Consider the following 18,805-nt stretch of genomic DNA (forward strand, 5'->3'; position numbering starts at 1 on the left):
CTCAGCTAATGCTGGATTTTACTAAATTGGGGGCATTCCACATTGTGGCACACAGCTGGACTTCGATACATGTTTTTATGTGAATTAGCTAACTAATGGTTTGAATTCTGTGATTCCCACCAGGGCCTGCCCTCTCCGAGCATCAATTCCCTTGTCTGTGACTCTTTGTAAGGCCTAATCACTCGCTCCCTGAGCTCCAAATATACATGGCAGTCAAACCGACTCAGAATTCAGGGAGACAAAAAGCTGGGAGGGCAGAAAGAGAGAAACACTGTCAGGGAGAATGCAGGCGTCACCGCACTTCACCCTCGCCAGGGCTAGAAAGGCTGCATTTGGAACTCCTCTGAGAACAGGATCTGCTAATTAAGCACAGAACTTCAGGAGATGGGAGTCCTGGAGGAAGTTCCTAATTAACTTTTCTCTGAAGGTAGGGAGGAGGTGGGTGGCGAGGAGCCATGCACGGGAGAGGAGCCCTGGGCCCCATCAGAGGCCAGGGAGAGGCTGGGAAGAAGTGAGACGGGAGGGAGGGGTGAGGCTGGTGTCTGAGGAGCTGGCACTGCTGGGGGCACCTGGCACCGTGTCGTTTCATCCCACCGCGATCCTAGGAGATGGGGTTCACCGCTTTTACAGAGGACACTGAGGCTCCGAGTGGTCAGGAAACTTGTCCAAAAGATGGAGGCTGGCCCTGTGTCAACCACAGGGTTGGAGACACGGTCACTGCCCTCTAGGCCCCCAGGCTCGTGGGGGACAGATGATGAGGATTCAGTGCGATCTGATGGGGAAGCACAGGCGGTGTGGGAGCCAGAGGGGCACTCTAACCCAGCCTGGGGTGTCAGGGGGCTCCCCGAGGAAGGCTGTCTGCCCTGGGGCCTGAGGGTAAGCAGGAGTTAATCCTGCCAGGAGGAAGTGGAGGGAGAAGATCTGTCCAGACGGAAAGAACTATCAGTGCAAAGGCCCTGGGGCAAGAAGGTTAAGTTGTTCTGGAAACTGCAGGACAGGACGCTCCAGATGAGGGAGGACAACACAGAGGTGGAAAGTGAGAGGGAGAAAGCAAGGAGGCCGAGGCCCCTTGGGCAGGTGAGCCCAGACTCAAGCCAAACCCGGGACCTGGTGCTCACCAGCTGGGAGGCCCTGGGCAGGTCACTGACCCTCTCTGAGCTGTTCCATCATTGACTAGAAACATGGTAACAGCCACATCCTCCCAGGGCACTTTGAAGAGTCAAGGAGCTGAGGACAGTGCCAGGGCCACAGCAGTGAGCCTCCTGTGCCAGCCTGGCACCCTGGACACTTTGGCCAATGCAGGACTCACCCGGGGGAGAGCAGACCCCAGCAGCCCCCAACCTTCTTTCCTGGACACCGCAGCCTGGGCTCTCAGAGGGTAACTGAGTCCCCTCCCCACTCCCTCCTCACCCCTCCCTGGGCTGAGGTCACAGAGAATTCCCCTCCACCCTCCTCTGCGGAGCCTCTTTCATTCCCTCCTTGGGGAGGAACCACCTTAAAGTCACTGTCATGACGCAGACACCCCAAAGACCCCTGGACCCATGCCCCCTCCATGGGATAACCCTCCTCCTCCCCTTCCCCCTCCACCTCCAAGCAAAGGCAGCCCCTGGGGTCCCAGAGCAAGGCCAGCTGCCTGTCCCTAGAGAAGTCACTTGCCTTCTCTGAGCCTGTTTCCCCAGTCTGTGAAGTGAGGGGCTTACACAAGGGAAAAGAGTTCACCTCAGTGAGCCCTACTGTGTGCTGAGCCCTGACCTCCTGCCTGCTGCAGAGCCCCGGGTGTCAAGATTACTGATGCCCCCTCGTGAGTCCTGAAGCACAGACTCCACTACTGCTCCTCCCCTTCCCCTATCTGATCTCAGGGGTCACCAGGCAGAATAGCCATCCTCCACATCACATACAGTGCTGCTCTAGGACCTGCTGTGGCTCCCACTGTCAGCTACATTAAGCCATCACGCTTCCTGCTTTACCATCCGCCACCTCTCCCATCCCTGCCCCCACCACACACACACAGGAAACAACAGGCCAAGAGGGTCTTCTCTGGGCGCCCAACACCCTAACTCCACCCCCACCCTACCAGGGCTTTGCTCCTGCTGTATCTCCTCCATCCCTTCCCCTCCTCCCTCTGAGGAACTCCTATGCATCCTTCAAAGCCCAGACATCATCTCTTTGGTGAACCCCTTCCCAGGAAGAACTGATCACTCCTTCAACTCTGTTCCAGAGCAGCTGGTAGAGAACTTGTCCTGAACCTATTACACGTGCCAGGCTCCATCCTCACCTGTTACCTGAGTCGTCTCACTTAATCCTCACCTCACCCTGTGAAGCAAGATCATTATTATCTCTGCTGTATGGATGAAGAAACTGAGGCTCAGAGAGGTGTGCAATTTGCCTGAGGCCACACAGCCAAGAAGCTGTGGTGCTCCCACCTCTCCACTTTGTGTGATGATCCTTGTCCCAGGTTGTCTCCGCATTTAGGTGGTGAGCAACTCAAGCAAGAATCGTTCTGAGTCGTCCCTGTGTCCCCAGAACCTGCGAACGCAGGGCCTGGCAGGGTCAATGAAGGTTTGTTCAATGAATGCATCTTCCACTGGATTCCCGCCTCCCAGCCCGCGCCCCTGCAGTGCCCCTGCCCAGATGCCCTTCCCAGTCCATCCTCCAGTCTGTTCTCTGTGGTCCCCACAGCCGTCTCTTCAGGGAGGCCTTGAGCTTCTCCAGGCTCTCCTTCTGTCTCCCCAATGCTTGTGTGGAGGTTGGCCCCGAAGAGGTGCATGTGCCCAGGGGCCCAGGACCTGCCTCTCTCAGATCCTCCTCAGACTTCACAGGAGATGCTCAACGCTCAGCTGAACGGAACGTGTGTCAGTGACAAGTACCACTGCTGACATCTGGGTCCCAGCTCCCCCAGTGCACAAGTTTCCCTGAGCCTCCTGCACGGGGCCAGGGAAAGAGCCGGGACCCTGGGGTCAACCAGGCCTGGGCTCCCATCCCCTCCTGCCACTGGCAGGCTGAGTGACCTGGGACAAGTCACCTCCTCCCTCAGAGCCCAGACTCCCCTGCACAAAAATGGGAGCAGCAGCGCCCCCCGGGGAACAGTGCCAGGACTGATGGGGCTCAGCATGTGGCCGCCCACCCCACACACAGTAGGCACTCGGTAAACATCAGCCCTCCTTCCTCCCCCGACAAAGGAGGGCAAACTGTAAGGTGCATCCAGTTCAGAGCCGTTGAATGAGTCCTTCACCCAGCAGCCTCCGAACCCCTGGCCCCACCCCTCCCTCCCCCGACCGCAGTCCTACTGCTCCAAACATAATTTGTGTGGTGTTTGTGGGGGATGTTCCATCCATTACACAGAATAAATCTTTCAGGATGTTTAAATTCCAATCTTTAAAAAAAAATTCTTCCCACACCCAAAGAAGAATGGCTGCAGTTGGCAAAAGTCACACATAAAACACAGGATACAGGACAGAAGAGGAGGCGAGGGCCTGGTCAGGGAGCAGGGGCCATTCATTAGGGAGCTTGCTGCACTCCTTCCCAGGAGCAGCCGCTCTTCCAGGGCTGCAAAGCCCAGAGAGACGGCACTTCTCTCCGGGAAGCCTCGGACATGGTCAAAGTAGGAGCTCCAAGCTGGAGGCTTGAGCTCTGTTTGCAGAACCGAGCACAGCCCAGAGTGTCATCCCCACTGTCTGGTGCGGAGAGGAAGGGACTCGCCCATGATCCCACACAGCAGTCAGAGGCAGGACTGGGATTGGAACCCAGGTCGGCTAGTCCTACAGCCCTGCTCCTCTCCTAACTCTCTGCTCCCGAACACAGGAGGGTTGTGATGGGAAAGGTGAGCAGAGAAATCAGCCCAGTCCAGGAAGACACCCACCAGGCTTTGGATTCAACCCACTACTCTCCTCATTTGCATATATTTGCATGCCAGGCTCAGAGGCCTCAAATAGTGGCAGTAAAATCAATTAATTAGTGCAACCAAACAGTGGGCGCTTAGCTGTGGGATGCCCTTAGATCACTAACACACAGAGTGGGTTTTGGACATGATCAGAGCAGAGTCAACCCTGAACTGGGCTCAACCCCCACCATCAGCCCCTCCTGGTCAGAAGTGGGATGCTCCACGAGAGGGAAAAGGATTCTAATTTTCTGGAATAAAGGGTCTGTTATATTGTGTTCTTACACCAAAATACACCTCGATAAAACAGGGCCATGAGTAACAGGATGAACGATCGACCTCTGTTCTTGGCAAACACGTTACAGGCAGAGCTTTCTCCCTGCGCAGAGCTCGTGAATGCTCACGCAACTCTCACCAGTGGTGAGAGGACTTTCTGGGATAGAGGGACCGCAGATGATCTGGCCCAGGTCACACAGAAACCCTCCACATGGGCTACTCTGACCAGCTCTCCAGGGCGTACCCATTCACAGGTCACTCTGTCCCTAAGTGACCAGGGTGGAGGAGAAGATAGGGTGGGGATCTGGGGCCGCAGGACCCAGATGAAGTCATGCCCTAGATTCTTACAATTCCCAGAACCTTAAGTGGCATGGAAGTGATCAGAGGTTTTCTACCAGCCCCACAGGCAGAGTCCCTCCTTGGGCCCAAACTGTCCACCCACAAGCTAGCAAAAGGCTGGACGGTGGGGTTCAGCATGCCAGGACGCGTGAATGAACTCATGCACCAAGGAGTGGAGGAACTGATGCCCAAATGAATGAATGAATAGGGAGAGTGGTGAGAGCAAGAATGAACGCATGCCTTGAACACAGGCGTGTGGATCACTGGATGGGCGGAAGCAAGCCTGCCTGAGTGACCAAGGCTAGGATCATACTGGATATACCCCTATTATCCTTTCCTCAGAGGAGAGAAAACTGAAGGCACAGAGAGGTTAGGAGCTTGTTCCAGGTCACACAGCGAGGGTGAGGCAGAGCTGGTCCTCCAACTAGGTGATCTGGCCCTCACTTCCAGCTCTGCCCGGGGGCCAGCATTATGGCCAATGCTCATCAGAAGGACTGGGCCTTCCCATCATCACACTCCACCACACCCCAAATCGACTTTCAGAACAATCTAGTGAAATCCAGCTCCCATGCTCAGAAAGATACTTTGTTTTACTGTCAAGTCACTCTTCTTGCTCTTGCCTGGGATTTGACTGGAAGCCGATCGTGCCTTTTCCATGATTGTTTTCGGCTGTTTTTAGGCAGCTCAGCTTTCTCCCTCTGCAGAGCTGGAGGGCTGGGATGAGTGTTGGCAGGCAGCGGATGGCTCGCTCTCACCCAGGCCTGGTACCAAAGGATGGGGTGAACGTCATTGCCAGGAGTTGTTACGGCTACGCCTTCTGAAACCCCGTTGCCCTCAGATATCATTATTTTCAGCCATGAGATAGTTTCATTTCTGTCTCAGTATCTGTATTACTTGTCCAGCCCATTCAGCAGTTTGAGGTTAATGGGGGAAGGCAGGGAGTGGGGCCAGAGAGAGGCGGCTCACATAGGGACCCAAATCTGCTCAACAGTGAGACAGTCTGCCCTGTCAGATAATGAGCTCCCTGTCCCTAGAAGTGTTCAAGTTACCCCAGCAAGGAGAGAGCTTCCTATATTACAGGAGGGAGATGGACTAAAGTTATTTCTTGTACTAATATCCCTGAGTCCAAAATTTCTATTTCAACTCTGTTTCTCCAAAGGCTTCTATGTTGTTCCAAGTCTTTTGTAGAGATTCCTAAATCCTCAAATGCTATGATCCATGTATGCGTCTGTGCTTCTGTAATTCTAGGATTCTGCATAAAGACAAGATGCTCAGATCTTGCAATTCAAAGATTCCATAAAATGTGTCTTTGAGTCTGTGAAAGCTGTTCTAATTCCAAGATTCTGTGCCTCTCAGATGCTCTGCATGGTACTAGCACGTTCCAGAATGCTCCAGCCACATGAGGGAAGTGAAGATTTGAAGACCCTGGGCTTCTCACATGTCAGTATCTTTAGGAGGTTATTCGGCAGTTTCTCTCCAGGACCTCTCAGAATTAAAAAGTAGAATCCCTGGGGGCTCCTCCCTCTCTCATCCCCAACTGACTCACCCCTGTCTCTCTCTTCAAGAACCCAGACCCCTCGGAATGGAATGAAACATCCCAGACGTCCCCACTGCCGTGTCCTCCCCTCCTCCACCTGAGCCTGCTTAACTGGCAGCAGAGACGGACCCTTTCCTCTGTCCTTGACACCACAAATTGCTTCTTTGGATTCTCCCATACGCACTTCCCCTAGGGACCACCCTATAGCTTGGAGAACCAGGACTGGGACACCCCTCCCCCTCCCCGCTCCTCTCCCCCTCCCCCACCGCCTTCCCCCAGCTCCCAGACCCGGGGGGCGGCAAGTGTGGGCTGCACCCCTGCTGCCCTGGGATTGAGACCTTCTCAGTAGGGGGCTGTCACCTGCGATAACCCAGGTCAGATCACTGCAAGGACTCCTGTATCTGCCCCCATGTCTTGAATGGCTTAAATAGGTCTTGAAGCCCCAGGTCACAAAAACCATTAGGAAAACCCCTGGGCAGATGTGGTCCCAGCCAAACATGTCAGAGAGTTTTCCCTGTGGTATTCACTATGACAGTAGGGGGATGCAGCCTTTGGAGGCCAAGTGGAATTTTTCTGGTATGTTTCACTCAAAATAAACAGCTTAGGGAGCAAGAAACCAGGAGCCACCTTCCTTTCAGCACTGTCTGCGTTCCCTGATGCTCTTGCCCTGCTGCACGGAGCCCTTCTCCTATATCCTCTCTGTGATCTGGGCGCTCTCAGTGGGCTCTGAGCTCCGGCTCTCCTGCTGGGTTCAGTTGATTTCTCTGGAAAGGAACTCAGTCCTGGGGAGGGAGAAAAAGGAGACGAGGCAGGGAGGGGCCGAAATTCTGGAGGAGGTGTCCCAAGACATCCCAGGGCGGCCCCTACCCACCCACCCCGACCTCAGCAGGAAGATGGGGTCCCAGGCACCTGTGGCAGAGAGGGAACCCGGAGCCCAGAGCCTGGCAGACGTGGCCATGGAGGAGAGGAACAGGGGTGCTTGGGGTTAAATCCTCCCCAGCCCGGGTGCAGAGCCCTGCCTGTGAGGGAGAGGGAGTCACTCGGGGCCAGGCACCCACTATGCTGCTTCCTGTGGCCTTGGGCCCCATCGGCAAGAGCATCTCTGGTCAGATGTGAACAGAGGGAAGCCTGCACTCACTCCTGGCCGAGGCAGGACAGGCCTTTGGCACAAGGACCAGACACCAGGCTGCCTCCCTGTGGGAAGATGCTGTGAGGCCAGAGCCATCAGGGACAGATCAGAATGCACAGCCTCGTTACTGCTCTGGCGGTTTTCCACCTCCACTCGCAGAGGCTGAGGTGGTCGCTGTAGTAATGGGACAGACGCAGGCCACTCCAGGACAGGCCAAGGGGAGAGAAACCAGGCCCCGGGGGGCTGAGGGTGGGGCTGGCCTGGGAGAGAAGTGGGATGCAGGAGGTGGAAGGGATTATGTTTGGAGCCCTTGCTCCTCACCTATGATGGCACTTCACACACTCTGTCTTATGGACTCCTCACAACACCCCTGGGAGCCTCGGTTAATGTGCCCATTTTTCAGATGAGAAAACAGAGTGTCTAAGGCGCTGTGACATGCCTAAGTCAGCATCTGTTCTGTGACAGGCCAGGGTTCTCGCCCAGGCCTGTCTGGCTCCAAAGCTGATTTTCCTTGTGTCCCAGTCAATGTAGACATGAAGTAGCCCACATGTACAGGCTCCGTCAGGCTCAGGCATCAGGACCACAGGTGTCAGCTCCAGGAAGGGCCCTGAACTAGGGGTGGGGAAACTGAGGCTCAAACCGTGGCCACTCACTTTCCAGATGTGTGCCTTGGGTCCCTCTTAGGCTCAGTTTCCTCATCTGTAAAATGGGAGTGATGACTCTACCTGTCAGGATGGGGGAGGGTTCAAATGAGACCTGTGTGTCTGGAACATAGTGGGCCATCAATGAACAGGAGCAGAGGCAGGATCAGAGGCCGGGCCCTGAGCTCTCTGGTGGCTCCCCATTCCTGGCACCCTCCTGGTTCCTGACTTCTATCTATCCATCCACCCACCCATCCACCCATTCATCCATCCAATCATTCTCTTGCTGATTCACAGCATGAACCTAGATCTGCCTTGTGCAGACCTTGGAGGGAGACACTATGAGGGATAAGACACTGTCACTGTCGTCCCAAGGCCCTTCCAGCCCAGTGAGAATGGCCACAGGTAGACGGATAACTGGTGGCCAGAGCCAAAATGGAGGTCTGGTGGAGCCCTGAGGGAGCAGCTGGGAGGAAGCAGACTGTCCCTGGGGGAGTCAGGAAGGACTGCAGGAAGGAGTGGCTAAGTTATCGCCAGCCTCGGCAGAGGGGGAAGGGCACTCTGGGCAGAGGCATGGCATGTGCAGAGGGAAGAGGGTACAGAAGAGCCTGGCTTATTTGAGGAAGAGCTCAGCATGACTGGAGCCCAGGTCCAGCACCTAGGTGGGTGTGCCAGGTGGCAGCAGGGAGAAGACACAGCCTGAAAGGAGGCAGGGCCAGACTCCTGGAGAAGTCTGGAATCCAGAGAAGCCTTGGATTCCAGGCCAAGAAGGTTGAACTTGATCCCACAAGCAATAAGGAGCCACTGAAGGTTCTTGAGCTGGGGTGTGGCAGGAAAGCTCACATATTAGAAAGCGCCCTCCAGCAGCAGGACAGGAGTGAGGGGACCAGCTGGGAGGCTGGTACAGCTCCTGGGCCCAGGACTTTAGGGCCCTGCTCTCACAGATGGTTTCCTGGCACACGGGGACACCACAGTTGGGTAACTCGGGTGCAAATCACAAGGGGGATGGACTGAGCCACTGCCCCGAGTCACTTCAACCCAGAGCCCAGCCCATGACACAAAAGCACACCTCACATGCCCCCCACAAAGCCCAAGGGGTTCCTGGAGTCAGCCCCCAGGCCCCACCTACGCCCAGGGGCCTCATCTCCAAGGGGACTGTTTCAGCCCCTCCCCGCTCCTCATGCTCCCCTCCCGCTTCCTGTCCTTCTCAGCCAGTGACCGCACTCCTCCACCCAGAGAAAATCCAGGCCTCAAGGTAGGAACTCCCTAGATTTCCTGATACCAAACATCCGAACCTTCCGGCACCCACAGGACCCTCCCCTTCCTCCTCCTGAAGATGGAGACTGTGTCCCCTCCTGCTGTCTGGGGCCCAGACCTGCTCTGTCCGGCCCCTCCCACCCACCACCTCAATCTGTCCAGTGGGAGAGGGAGGGGCAGCTTTAATATCTTTATCTATCTATATTTGTTTGCTTATTTATTTCCCTCTAGGTCTATCTCCCTCTTCCCTTCACACGTGGCTTATATTTGATTACATTCAGGTCTCTCTCACCTTATTACAAAAGAACAAACCAATCTGAACTTGCTGTCCTCACCAGCTAACTCCCTCTCTTTCCCTTCACAGCCCAGCTTCCTAAACCAGTCGGCCATACTGGTCGTCTCCCACACACACACTCCTGTGCCCACTGCAGTCCCCCAGCAGCCCCTATGACACTGCCCTTGTCGAGATCACTCTGACTTCCATGCTAGCTCAGCCAGTAGCCACCTCCAACTTGTGTTGAGGCCACCACCTCCTGACTGTCTTCTTCCCACCCTCCGCCCTGTCTGCACACACACACACATACACAGTGGCCAGAGGGACTTTTGAACACAAATCTGCTCAGGTCCCTCCCCCACTCACAACTGGCATAGCGACTGCCACACTCAGGATAATATCCCAACTTGCTGGCATGGCTCCGCTGCCCCCACCACCACTTACTGGATGGAAGGATGGATGGATGGATGGATGGATGGATGGATGGATGGATGGATGATGGATGGATGGAGATGGATGGTGGATGGTTGGATGGATGATAGATGAATGGATGTTGGATGAATGGATAGAGGATAGATGAATGGATGTTGGATGAATGGATAGAGGATACATGGGTGGAGGGTGGATAAAGGATGGATGGATGATGGATATGTGAATAGATGAGCATGTCAAGGATCACACATCTAACACTCAGAGCTGGTTCAAACCACCCCCCTCAAGATTGCATCAAACTGTCCTTGCCTGACCAGCAGACCTTCACCTCACAGGGGGACAGATCTCACATAGGATGAAGCCCTACTGCTCTGGGGACTTGACCTGCCTTTTTTGTTGCCCCTCACAGCCACTCCCCTGTGAGATGATCTCTTGGTCTCAGTCTACAATCAGGGATATGGTGGCTCCAAGAGGCTGCGTCACCGCCTAGGGGGTGGCCAAACTACCCAGCCTGCCTGGCCCAGAGCAGTGAATGTGAGGAGGGCGCCCCTGGTGGGGGCTGCGTGCATGGGGCTGTGCTGAGGGTTGAGTGAAAGGTACCGGTCACCTCACCCAGAATAAGCTCCTGATGCTAACAGGAGACCTTAACACCACTAATCATAACAGCACCATCCGCCGTACTGGGCCAGGCGCTGACGCTGGGCAGAGCTCCGCGCCAGCCCTCCCCCTCACCCCATCTAACCCCCGCCACAGCCCTGCAGCTGCCGCTGCTCGTCCCCACGTTATGGAGGAGGAGACTGAGGCTCACAGGGTGCAGCGAGCTGCCCAAGTTCCCCCCACAGAGCCAGGTGGACCCCCGGGGCTCACTCCAGGGCTCATGGCCTCCTCCATGTCTCCCGAGCTCGGGTAGCTTCTCTGAGCCTCCCAAGCGTTGGCCGCCCACACCCTCCACTGCACGATATTGATTTTGATTCAATCAGTCCCTTTAAATTGACTTGAAATGGCCTCCCTTTTCCAATTTGCCTCACCCTAAGCAGTAACAGCCATGACATCAAGGGTTTAATGCATTAATTGCTTGTGAGATTTTTTTTTCCTGATACCCGTTAATACAAATATATGACTGGTAAAATATAAAATACTCATGTTTGTCCACGCACACCCGTAGTCACCCCTGAGACCCTCACTCCCCGGGAGACTCCGGGGCTGCTGATGGAGAGGCCATGGGGAGGGGGAGGAGAGGAAGCAGCATCTGGATCCAGGCGGGTGGACCTGGCCTGGCCTCTCCCAGCCCAGCCCGGCCCAGGACAGTGGAGTTTCATTCTTCTGGGGAAGCCCCACCCTCATCTGCCGCCCAGGGCTGGGCCCTGGCAAGGGAACACTGTGGTGGCTGCAGGCCCCACTGACCACAGTCCCACCCACCGTCTGTGGGGAAAGGAGCAAGACTGTGATGGCCCCAACGGGATGCCTGTGGGCATGCTCCCCACATCTGCTCCCCACCAGTCCTGGCTCCTGGAGGAAGTCCCAGGCTTGGGACAGAATTCCTGGCTCTGCGCCATCCACAGGAGAGAGGCTGGGAGGGACTGCTGTCTGTGGGCCGAGGGCTCCTGCCAGGAATGAAAGCAGAAAACTGCAAGGGAAAACCTGATACCTAGAAGAGGGGAAAATCCTCCCCCAGTGGGGCCACATGCCCAAATAGCGGCTGTGCCAACAGTGGGGGGATTTGGAGGGCGGCAGGCAGAGAGGCCTCTGAGTGGGAGTGGGCCCAGAGTCTGTTCCAGCCCGCACTGTAGCAAGTTTGTGGCCAAGCTAGACAGGGTCCAGAGGCCAAACCAGTGGGCTGGGACCCCAACCTGAAACCCCAAAGAGCACCTGGGGCAACAAATGGGTTTCCTCCTGGAGGAAGGAAGATTCAGGAACCATGGGGGTCAGACAGGCTTGAATCAAGTCCCAGAGAGTCTACTTGCTTCTGCAAGTAATTTTCTGCTCTCTGAGCCTCCCCTTACCCAACCTGTACAATGGGCATAGTCCTACCTCCCAAAGTGGTTGTGGGGAATAAATGAGGTTAGCACTCTGAGGACAAGGCTTAGCTCATAGTAAGCATGGATATATGCTAGCTACTTATAGATTTATATTTATAAATTACTATTTATAGTTATACATAAACTATAATAATATGTATTCACTTATATTTTATACTTATTATTTGTATGGTTATATTATTTATATTATTTATTACCACTGAAAGGCTATGGGAACAAGATACGTTCTGTGTGGCCTGGATGCTTTCATTCTTTCCCACATTCATTAATACTCATGTCTATCAAGGCCCCAGGAAGCCCAGTTGAGCTCATTCTGGAAGTTCATTCATAACTCACACCCCTTCTGGCGGGTACCTTAGAAAGGACGGAGATGACGTCGCTGTTAGGATGCTGGGGTCCCACGTGCAGTCCCCGTGGACAATGTGCCTCTGCGTGCCCAAGGTTCAGGGAGGGAAAGACTTGCCATCACATGGGGCCTGAGTGAGGAGCCTCACACCCAGGTCTGGGCACAGCAAGCGGCCACCCTCTAGACTGTCCCCCTGCAGACCCCACACACCCCGTCACTGAGTAGGGCAGCCGCTCACACCTCACACAGGGTGGGGACAGACAGAAAAGAGCCACTTCAGGCCCTGGAACCTGAGAGGAAGATGGGAGGGGACACATCCTGACCTGTTAGCAGGTTTTCGATGAGGGAGGAAAGGATCGTTCTTGATGTGGAGGAGATGCGGCTCCTGGACCCAAACGCCGATGACGATGCCTCTTGAGCTCTCGGGCAACCTCGCCCTGGGCTCGGCACTTACACCCGGTCTTGTTTCCACCTCCACGCCTCAGCGAGGTGGGAACTGTTCTCCCCATTTCCTGGGTGAGCACACTTGAGACCCAGGGGGGAAGTCATGTGTCTGAAGTCACACAGCACAAGGACTCACCCCAGCTTTTGGATTGCGGAGGTGACTTAGAGCCCCCGACCCTAGCACCTCTACTTCGGGATCTCTAATACCCACCCCTCAAGCTGCAGTTATTTTGAGATTGAAGACACTTATATCCTGATTTAGGGACAGAAGACTTGACCATTGCCCACAGGAACAAGAGAGGGTGGGAGAACAGGAAGATGCCTCCTGGGGGTGTTCCTACTCAGTCCCAACCCTTCCCTATCATCCAGGTCTGAGCTGCCACCCCTAGTCCAGCAAAGCCCCTGGACTGGCCCTGGGAGACCAGAGGTGGCTCCCGCCCAGGCCCTTTGCCGGGCATCTCGGAGCGAGTGATTCAAGTGGGAGGTAACAACCATCTCAGAGGAGACCCACATCCCCGGTCTCCCCTGGAGAGTGGTCGCTGCCTTTCTTGGGAGCCTCTGTGTGCAGGAGGGAGGGGGTGGTTTAAAGGGATTAGGTTAGGTGCTACTGAGTGTGACCAGTGACGGAACTAGCCCAGCTCACAGTAAGGGCTGCTGAACCCCATCCCCCTGAAACCACCAGCCTGGCCACCCCATTCCTGGGCCGATGGTGCCATCCTGTGGCCAGATTCCGCCATAGCAACCCCAGGGGATTTCCACTCTTCCACAATCGTTTACTAACTCCAAGGTCCAAGGCAGTCCTTGAGATTTTCTTGACCAGAGTCAGGGGGAAATGGAAACTGGGTCACCCAGGTGGTAACAAAAGGTGAGTGGGAATATTAGAAAATTAGTTTTCCAACAGGTCTGAGCAAAAACCAGACTGTACAGCACCTAGAATGTTCAACCACTTAGACTTTTATCTTGGAGCTAATAGGGAGCCAGAGAAGGTTCTTGAGTGGGGTTGTTACCTGATCATTGTGCACCATAGGACCATTACTCCAGTGTCAGTGTGCAGTAGACTAAAGAACAAAGCAGGAAAGCCAGTTAACCTGCTATGGTCCCAACCTGTGGAGAAAGGACTAAAACCCCCTTTCATCCTCGTGAGTCTGAACCTCAGAGATGAAGTTTTGGAAAAAGCCCTGACTTTGAAGCCAGAGATTCCAGGGTTCAAATCCCAGCCCTGCCACTTATGGGCTGGGTGACACTTTATATCTGGCAGCTTTGGTTTCTCCGTTTGTGAAGCAAATCTACTAAAAGGATCGCTAAGAAGTTTGAATTAGAAATTAGGTGTAGATGACCAAGCACCTAGTGGATGATCAAAAAAAGGTAACTCAGTCGGTGACCTAAATCTGATTCCGACCCCAAATACACAAAGGTTGCCAAGCCCCCAGTGAGCAGAGCTGTCCCCTCCCTAGGTCAACATACCCGGATTATGGCCGATCCCCGTCCCCCAGCGCAGCAGCTCAGAGGGGAGGGGGTCCACACTCAGGTAGCAGGAAGTCTCTGAGCAGCTCCTGCCTCTTCTTGTATTAACTGCATTTGCATCTGGAACAGATGGGGTGTTGGGACCCCCCCTCCCTGACATTTTTCACAGTGCATTGGTTCTGGAGAAAATCATGTAATTAAAACAGGAGAAATGCAAAACAATCCCCTGAGCCGACTTTGCCATCTTCCGTCCCTTGTAAATCCATTAATGAACTGTAATTACAAAGACAAACCCCTTATTGAAACCTGGTAACCAATTCACCGTGGGGGCCAGGAGACTCCCATTGTCCTCCAAGACCAGAGGAAAGAAAGAGAAAAAAATCCTAATTAGTTTACTCCTGTTTATCTCTACAAAAATCAGAAAAAACAAAAATATCCGTTACAAGGGAACTTGCCTTCTGCCAATAGACTGCAGCTGCCCTGGGGAGATGCTGCTTTTCCTTCTCTCTGGGACTCGTTTATAACCCTCTGTTAATGAAACTGAAAGCAGAGAGAGACGTGGGAATGACGTGGAGAGGGTGGGCCGCGTGAGGACCTGGAGTCGCTGTGGGCAGAACTGAGATGAGTTAGCGGCAGGAGTTGGGGTTTGAAAGACCCTGAGATGCCATCCCCTGCCTCCCTTGGAGCCTGACAACGTTGTCCTTTAAGAGCGAGTTCCCCACCCCCATGCCAGGAAAAATGATGGTGTCCCGGGGAACTGTCCCAGCAGGGTTTCCACGCCCTCCCTGCCCCTACCTGTGGAGGATAGGGGTCGGTTCTGCCCACCCTGCACCCAGGCCTGGCATCTAACAGCCCTTCCTTCTCCTTGAAGAATCACTGCTCAGTATTCTCAGTCCTGGGTGGTCTCGTGCAGCTGACTCCACCCACCATCCAGGGCAGAGCCCGCAAGCCCGGCCAGTTACAGCCTTGCATCACCGTGGCCACCGTGATCGGTCAAGGGTGAGCACAGGACCCATCAGAGCTCACGGGACTGAATTCAGGGAAAGTTCCTACACTTGGAGGTGGCAGGGTATCAGTCTGAAGTGTGGGACCTTCTGGAGGAAAGGGCCTGCCTGGGCCTGAGGGCATGGTGGTGGAGACCAGAGTCAAGAGTAAAGAGAGACGGAGGCCTGAAGGCATCGCTGAGCCCAGCCCCCTCCCCCAGCACCTTCAGTCCCAGGACCCCCTCAACTCCCTTCTTAGGCTTAAGCTGGTTGCTGTGGCGTTTCTGTCACTTGCAACCAGAAGCCCTAACTCCCCTCGTTCTGACCCTCGGTGTCTGTGGGCCAGTCTTCGGGGGACTGACCTCCCTGCTTCTCCCACCAGCTGTCCCACACTCTCCCTCCCGCCATGGAAGTCCTCAGGCAGGAACACTGGGCACAGGAAGCAGCCCTCCCCCTGCAAAACGGCTGCGTCCTGAGCACACACCCCTCCGCGTGTTGCTTTCATGCGAAGTCCTGAGGCCCAGCCCCAGAGGCCTCAGACCCCCAGCCCAGCGGGGCCTCGGGTCCAGCAGTTCTAAGTCTCTGAGCTGGGCCCTGCCGCAGCCTTCGCCCCGCGGGCCCCTCCCTCCCACTGGGCTCTGATCGTTCTCCACGTGCAGCACCTTCTCCAGCCCCAGCCGGCCTGGTGGGACGCTTACACCCTGCCTGGCTCCCACCAGCCCCCTCCTTTGGGGTCCAATTTGGCCCCCTCTGCCCACCGAGATCCCGCCCCAGGCTCCTCCAGGGCCAGGTCCACCACCTGCCATACTGTGAGCCTGCTGACTGCCCAGGCAGGTAACAGGGGGGACAGAGACCACTGGGATCTTCTAAGCGCCTACTGTGTGCCCTGGGCTTGACATTAATATCACAGGCAGCAGAACTAAGTACGGCCTGTTCCTAAGCAAGGCCTCAGCACTGGCTAAACCGAGGAGTCGGTTCCTCCACCGACTCGGACAAGTCCCATCACAGCGAAGACACATGACACTAATGCTGCCTCCTGGGGTCACTGGAAGTATTCGTCGGGACCTTCAGTGCCTCCAATGCTGGTAACTCCTTCTGTGATCAGACTCCTTTCCCAGGTACTAAGGATGTACTGACTCGCTGTGTACATGCTGGTCTGTTTATTTTGAAACCTTGAAGGAATGTACCCTGATTTGTTTAATGTTCTTTGTTCTGGCAAGACATACAGCTGTGCCGAAAATCATGCTTCTCCGGAGCAGTTCCTCAGTTAGCTGAGAGACTGTCTCCCGGGCTATAGACCTCAGTTTGGCTCAAAAAAATCTCTTTTCTACTCCTATGACAGATGGTTTATTGATTATTTCGTCAACACCCTAATTCCTCTGTCTGCTGTCACAGCCGGAGTCTCGGTGTACCTCTCTGTCTAATGTCTGTCTGCTCCACCAGACTGTCAGCACCATGACCAGCAGACATTTTCCATTTTGTCCCTAGTGCCTGGTGTATGCTTTGGCCTTTTGCGATGCTTAATAAATGTGGAAAGATGGAGGAAAGGGAGGAAAGAAGATAAGGAGAGAGGAAAGGAGGAGGGAAGGAGGGAGGAATAGACCAGAACTGTCCTTACAGCCCTGACTCTCAGCTCCCTTCCCTCCCCTCTAGCCATATGCCCCTTTTCAGCTCTCCCTCCCTTCCCACACACTCCACTTTCCAGATTTTCCCTGCAGGGCTTCCCCCACCACAAGTTTAGCCCTCTTGCTACTTGCAAATCCACCTCTTCCGCCTCCTCCAGGGAGCCCTTTGGGGCTGACCACACCCTTGCCACGCCCCCTGACTGTCCAGGCACCTCAGCATGATCACTGCCAGAAGGGCACTGTTTCCTGCTGAGGAAGCTGAGGTCAGAGGGTGAAAGAGTTTGTTCAAGGCAAGGGGGCCACGGGGAACTCACACCAGGGCTGTGTGACTCCAAAGACAGGGCTGCTCCCCCCCTCTGCTATCACCTCTCCGTGGACCTTTCCTGGAAACTCGAGGTCTGATGCTTGGTCCCTGCCAGGCCAGACAGTTGCTGCTGGGTCAAACAATCCCGTCTGACTTCATCAGAGAAGCGTCAACAGCTTCTGGTCTTTGAGGACACACCGTGTGCTTCTTGGGAGATTTCTCTCCATTGACTTCTTGTTTTTGGCCATCTCTCCAGCTAACAGATGAAGAACTAAGGCCCACAGGGAGGTGGGATGACCTGTCCAGGTTCACACAGAAATAAGTGAAGCTGGAATGTCAGCCCATGAACACACGGACCTCTGTCTATTTTGTTGTCCCCTCTATTGCCCAGAAGGACTGTGTGGTATGAACATTTGCAGCATGACTGAGTGATGGAGCCGGCTGCTGTCCCTGGAAGCCTGCAGACTCATATACCCTCCTCGCCTTGCCTCCTGAGCCCTGGCGATCAGGCTGGCACCACCCGAAGCAGAGAGAAGGCTGTCTAGTATTGGCCTCCTGGTGGGGCTGGGGGTGGGCACCTATTAACAAGTCACAGGAGCAGAAGGCTTGCAGAGAGCCATGGTGCACACTCTGGGGTGGCATCCCAGCAGGTAACAGGTGCCCCAGGTGGCACAGCCACTGGAGGCCAGGTGGCCACAGCATCTCGAAGGACATCAGTACCAGATGGGAGCCAGAGAAGTGTGTAGGAATCTGACAGGTTTGGGTGTACCCCTGCGGCCAGGAAACCACCCTGCAGTGGGCACCAGTGATGCACTAGCTCCACTTTGGATGTAAAATGTGGGTGGGTGATGTGCTGAGTGCTTTCCATTCATTACTCACTCACACCCTGCAACCCTCTGTGGGTCGGGGCTGGTAGTTCTCCTCCAAGGATGTAGCCTGGGGGATGCAGGTGGAAAGGCAAGCTCCCAGGCAGCTGAGGAGCTAGAAGTCAGGGTGGTCTGAAAGCTGAGAACCAGGACACAAAGGTCCCCACGTAGGTGGGAGGACACAGACATGAGAGGACAGCCAAGTCAGGGCTTTTGCCTTCCCTGAAATAGAAACTGACTGGACCGTGTTTAACTTTGCTGCAGTTTCCTGGGTGTCTCATGTGTGGCCAGGCAGGGAGTGTGGCCAGGCCCAAGCAGGCGGACCAGTGAATGACCCCATGTGGTAGATTAAAAACGGCCATGAATTCCTTGTCACTCTCCCTCCATGCAGAGGTGAAGTTTATCTCCTCATTGCTTGAATTTGAGCAGGCTGATAACCGCTTTGACAAACAAAATGTGCTGAAAGTCATGCAGTGCCAATTTGGGGTCTCAGACCCAAGAATCTTCTGGAAGCCCTGAGCTGCCATGTAAATAGTCCACTTCCTCCTGCTGGAGAGTGCATGTGGAGAAAGTAAGGCTCTGGTACTCCTTGGGTAAAGAGAGCGAGAGCGAAAAGCAAAGAGAGACAGAGACCCAAATAAATAAAATGCAAAAAAAAATAAAAAGAAAGAAAGAAAAGGAATATATGTACATATATGGAGACTGAAACATTATGCTGTGCACCAGAAATTGCAGCAACAGTGTAAATGGATGTAAATAAATAAAAAGCCAAAGACAGAGACCTCACCTGGCAGCTGTCTTTACCGAGGCTGCAGTCACGTGAGCGAGTGGTGCCAGATGTTTCAGCCTGACTGAGACCCAAACCACGGCAGCCCCAGCCAGTACCACATGGAGCAGAAGAAACACCCAACTGAGCCCAGTAAACCACAGAATCACACAAGAAGAGGTGGCTGTTTTAAGCCACTAAGTTTT

Source organism: Camelus ferus, chromosome 13, assembly GCF_009834535.1.
Source record: "Camelus ferus isolate YT-003-E chromosome 13, BCGSAC_Cfer_1.0, whole genome shotgun sequence".
Taxonomy (NCBI): Eukaryota; Metazoa; Chordata; class Mammalia; order Artiodactyla; family Camelidae; genus Camelus; species Camelus ferus.